We start from the raw sequence: 6,000 nt of genomic DNA, 5'->3' as shown, positions 1-6,000 counted from the left end.
AGAGTCAGTTCAGCGCCAGTTCAGAGTCGGTTCAGAGTCGGTTCAGAGTCAGTTCAGCGCCAGTTCAGAGTCGGTTCAGAGCCTCCCCGGTGGCGTGGCGGGTTCGCAGACTCGGGCCTGTCGAGACGCCATGTTGGCTGAAGCGCTGGTTATCCAAACGTGTGGCGTCTTCCTCCCCTGTCATTTCAGGGCACAAACAAACACGCCCCGCCACACTTCAGACCCACGGCAGGGTGGCGTTTAACGTGAACAGAGAGCCGCCTCGTCTTTGAACCACCACTCAAACATGTGAAGAAATGTTACCACACACACACACACACACACACACACACACACACACACACTCATGTAAATGACACACACACTGTGTCCAGCTCAGAACATCGTCAACAATAAAGCCATTCTCTCTTCAGTTGATCACAAACAAACACTGCTCTATTAAGGCTGCACCCACAGTGGGCAAAGACACACACACACACACACACACACACACACACACACACACACACACACACACACACACACACACACACACACACACACACACACACACACACACACACACACACACACACACACACACACACACACACACACACACACACACACACACACACACACACACTCTTTTCAATGAGCCTGAATTGACTTCACCTACATTTATTGTCTCCTGGTTCCCAGATATTTGAAGCTGCTTCTTGACATTTGCGTTTGTCACTGATAAACTTTGACCAGAGTTTAAGTTTACGTCCGGAGAGTTTGCGTCTGATAAATCGTCAGCATATAATGAGGACTTCCACGTATAGGTGGTGACGATTTAACTACAGTGGGAATCCTCATGACTTTTAACGACTGAAGATTTGGTGGAAATGACACTTTTTTTTCCCCCCCACTTTAGTTTTTATTGTTTTTTCTCTTTTTTCCCCCGACACACAGGAAATAAAACCAGTACATCCTGAACAAATGTTGTTGTGTTTAACTTAATGTATACAGAGATAGGATATATTAGAAAAACAAAAGAAAGCAACAAAAAAAAGCAACACAAATCAAAGAAAAAAAGTGAGTAAAGAAGTAAAGAAAAGAAAAGAGGGTAGAATCCTTGTGGGAGCTTCAATCTATATTGTCAGTTCATTTGCACAGTTTTGGTCGTCTATTGATTCGTCTTTAAATTGTCTGTCGCTATCCAGCTTCCTGAAAAAAAAAACTAACAAAAGGTCCATTTCTTCCACTTTTTGTTGTGCTTCTAGTCGATATGTCATTGTGTAGATTTCCTGTATTATGTCTGTCCATTGTCTCCATGTCGGTGGATCCGTTCTACCTCAGTTCCTCATTACAGCCGAGAACCCAAAGACTTTTTAATCCACGACATCCAAATGTTTCCAAATATCTAAAATGAAAATCCCCATTCAACGCTGTCAAAATGCTTTTTCAACGGTTGACAAGAAGCTGACTGGAAGCAGGTGGATTGAGGAGGTGTGTGTGTGTGTGTGTGTGTGTGTGTGTGTGTGTGTGTGTGTGTGTGTGTGTGTGTGTGTGTGTGTGTGTGTGTGTACTCCACCTCCGACTCCCCCTTTCCCTCCATTTCTTTTCGTCTAACTGCACAGAAACACAGGCTGACATGTTTTCTCTGTTCTTTCTCTCGCAGATCATTCAGAAATAACTCCCGGTGCCGCCGGCGGTGCAGAGTTGACGTAGCGCGTTGCGGGAGTTGGTTTTGTCTGTGCAAATGTTGTCGCGACAATGAAGGAGCGAGCGCGTGAAGAGTCGGGTGCAGGGAAGCGGGGTCAGGTGTGGATTGGGCAACATAAGATCATTTCTATGTAACACTTTGTAACTGGCACCGGTAATTAAAATGTGCACTTTAGCTAGCAGAGCCAATTATTAGCATTATTAGTTTGTTTTCATGTGCACTATCCACACCTGTGACCGGTGGCCCCGCCCACACAATCATTTTCACTCTAAAAAAAAAAAAAAAACTCCCATCACTATGGACACGGCTCAGATCGATGTAGTAAATATGCCAGGCCTTTAGGGGGCGCTGTAACTCTGCCACAGAAATAAGACGACACGGAGATGATCCCTCCTCGTATCTCACTCATCCAGCATATCATCTTATGAAAGTGACGACGAGCATCGGCAGCTTCTGCAGCTTCACCTGCAGCAGGTCGTCCGCCATGTTGTTGTTCAGTGACATCACAGAGAGGGGGGCGGGGCCATAGCTCGAGAGGCGGGGCCGTGACATCAGCAATTTCAGCTAATGTGCGTATGTAAATCCAGTTGTAGTCGTTGACGTCCGTCTCCAAAAACTCCTCCGAAGGAAATTCCTCAGACTAACTGGTGTTTCCAGCATTTTATTTTGGCGGGACATCCCCCGAGTCTGTTGACGTCTCGACGTCACAGAAATGCCAGAAGATTCCCCGAGGCGTCGTGTCACAAGATCCCGTTTGTCCACTGGATCTTTTCCACATCTGGATTCTCTCTGGAAAAAACCCCCAGTCATCAGTTTCACTTCATTCCAGACTTTCCTCAAGACTCTTTTGGAATCGGTCAAATGTTGATATTCCGGCTGGAGCTGCCGCCGCGCCATCTTTGCATCCCAGAATCCCTTGGTTTTCCCAAGATGGCGTCAGTCAGGAAACATCGACAGTTTGATGGATCCAGATTCTGGTTTGCAGGTTGGAAATGAGTGGAGATGGTCTTGTTTTGGGGTGTTGACTTATTCTCTGTGCAGAAATGATTCCTTTTATTGGAAGTAGATTTTATAGATTTTTTTTTTAAATTATAGATTAAAAAAAAAAAAAAACCTGGTGAATTTCCATGGTTTTTGTCAGTTTCATTGAGTTCACAGAAAGTATCAGTGTTCCCATATTTGTGGGTTGTTCTAGTTCTAATTGTTCTAGAATGTGTCAACGTTTGAATCCTGAAATCCTCAGACTTGTGTCAGTTCACAAATGTGTGACAGGTCCAGGACGTGTCAGACTTGTACTGTTTCTACTAGTTGTATAATGTGTCAGTAACGTACCAACAAAGCTGGCCGGGTTGGTTTAGGACCAGTGAGACTTGTGTTGACGGCCATCCTGGACGGCTCTGAAGCACTGAGCCATGAAGCTCTGTTATGACACTCCGATGAAGGTTAGCGCCGCTGCAATGGGCTCATTGTGAACTGGGACGGTCTGCAGACTGTGACTCACGTTTCTCCATCTTCATTTAGACTCAGGGAAACGTTAAAAGTTCATATATTTGATGTTGTGCATCTGCAGATCATGAATGAGCTTTAAGGGCGTCGCCACCAAAAATCCCTTGTTTCCTTGTCGCGGGGCAGATAAGAGCAAATTGTCATGTTGGCGACCATTTTTAAAGATGGCGACCGTCATTCACAAATGGTGACCGTTTTTCAAGGTGGTGACTGTTATTCAAGATGGCAACCATTTTACAAGATGACGACCGTTTTTCAAGATGACGACCGTTTTTCCAACATGGCAGCCATTTTACAAGATGGCAACCGTCTTTCAAGATGGCGACCGTCTTTCAAGATGGCGACCATTTTTCAAGATGGCGACCATTTTTCAAGATGACGACCGTTTTTCAAGATGGCAACCATTTTTCAAGATGGCAACTGTTTTTCAAGATGGCAACCGTTTTTCAAGATGGCAACCATTTTTCAAGATGGCAACTGTTTTTCAAGATGGCGACCGTTTTTCAAGATGGCCACCGTTTTTCAAGATGACGACCGTTTTTCAACATGGCAGCCATTTTACAAGATGGCAACTGTTTTTCAAGATAACGACCATTTTTCAAGATGGCGACCGTTTTTCAAGATAACGACCATTTTTCAAGAATGTGACCGTTTTTCAAGAGGACGACCATTTTTCAAGAATGCGACCGTTTTTCAAGAGGACGACCATTTTTCAAGAATGCGACCGTTTTTCAAGAGGACGACCATTTTTCAAGAATGTGACCGTTTTTCAAGAGGACGACCATTTTTCAAGAATGCGACCGTTTTTCAAGAGGACGACCATTTTTCAAGATGACGACCGTTTTTCAAGATGACGACCATTTTTCAAGATGACGACCGTTTTTCAAGATGACGACCATTTTTCAAGATGACGACCGTTTTTCAAGATAACGACCATTTTTCAAGAATGCGATAATTTTTTGAGGAGGTGACAGGATGCACTATACAATTTAATGGAATTCATTTCTCTGTGATCCCAAAATCCTTCAACTGGTCAAAGTGTTCAGCGTTAACCTACGAGTTCAGAGGACATTCAACCCAGCACTGGAGAGGCGTTCCTAATAAATCAAGGTTTTGGGGACAGTGGAGGGAGAACTGGAGAGTTGATGCCATTTTTCAAAGAACTAGATGGTTCCACGTCTGGCGTCCTTTGAGCCAGAACTCCACCCTGCTGCCCTCCACCTCCTCGTCTCCCACTTTCTCACACACTTCCCCCGATTCCCACCACCGGCCCCGATGCATTCTGACACAACAGAGACCACCGGGGGGCGGTAATGAAATAATTCACGTCTTATTGGCTCATCAATCTCATCCCTTCCAGCCACGAGGTGTTTCCCCTTCAGGGTGAAGTGTTGCTTGTTGGGACGGCCTCCATTGAGGCGATGGAGTTTTATGAGGCTGGTTTTTTTTTTGTTTTTTTTTTTAAAGCGACTCTTGGAAACACTCTAAATAACGACAACTCTTCAATCGCTCGTTCCACAATGAAGGAACGCAGACTCGTTGCTGGGTCACACAGACTCGTTGCACGCACGCACACGCACACGCGCGCACACACACACACACACACACACACACACACACACACACACACACACACACACACACACACACACACACACACACACACACCTCTAACTACAGGCCTGGCCGGCAAACTACGGCGTTTCTCACCGACTCATTTGTACAACAGTCGTTATCAAATCCTTGCTTTCCGCGCGATTTCTCAAGAGCAAAGTGGGGAAAAAAACGATCATTTACGGCAGATCGTTCTTGAATAAATGCGTTCCCTCATCACTGACGTGTCACGCCGACTGGATCTCACAAGAGTATAAAAATAACAAAGACCTCTCACAGAGCACACATTTTTAAAGTAAACAAATACAGACACACTGACTGACGAGGGCATTGTAGACGATGGTGACGGTATTCGTTTCCGTCCCGTCCCGTCATGGTACAGGTGTGGTTCATTACCAGAAGTCGAACACATCTGAGTGAATATTAAAAACAATGTATATAGAGTCCTCCTTTAAGTCCATCAACAGTTGACGGAGGTTAAGGAGAAGAACTGGATGGAGGGCAGTCTTTAGGGTGTGGTGCAACAGCTCCCTCTGCTGGCGGTAATAGAGATTCACAGGTCGACTTCAGCAGAACGAACCCAAAACATGGGGTGCGTCCTAATACTCCCTCCTGTCTCCTAACACTCCCTCCTGTCTCCTAACATTCCCCCTATCTCCTAACACTCCCTCCTGTCTCCTAATACTCCCTCCTGTCTCCTAACACTCCCTCCTATCTCCTAACACTCCCTCCTATCTCCTAACAGTCCCTTCTGTCTCCTAACATTCTCTCCTTTCTCCTAACAGTCCCCATCCTATCTCCTAACAGTCCCCCCTATCTCCTAACAGTCCCTCCTATCTCCTAACAGTCCATCCTATCTCCTAACAGTCCCTTCTGTCTCCTAACATTCTCTCCTATCTCCTAACAGTCCCCATCCTATCTCCTAACAGTCCCTCCTATCTCCTAACAGTCCCTCCTGGTTTGGTAATAGAAACACCTTAGATTGTTTTTTACCCCCCAAAAAGCTGGAGAATGTTCCAGTTATTGTCTTTACTTGTATTAATGTTGTAATATAATGTACTATTACTATTAACTACCATCATTAATTAGAATTTAAAAAGTCAGGATCCACACATCAGGTAAAAACTAAAATGGTGAGTATTTATAATTTATAGACTACAAATAAGATATAAAAAGGACCCTGTTATATA

Source organism: Blennius ocellaris (genome assembly GCF_963422515.1).
Source record: "Blennius ocellaris genome assembly, chromosome: 12".
Classification (NCBI taxonomy): Eukaryota; Metazoa; Chordata; class Actinopteri; order Blenniiformes; family Blenniidae; genus Blennius; species Blennius ocellaris.
Note: the sequence above shows the minus strand (reverse complement) of the source record.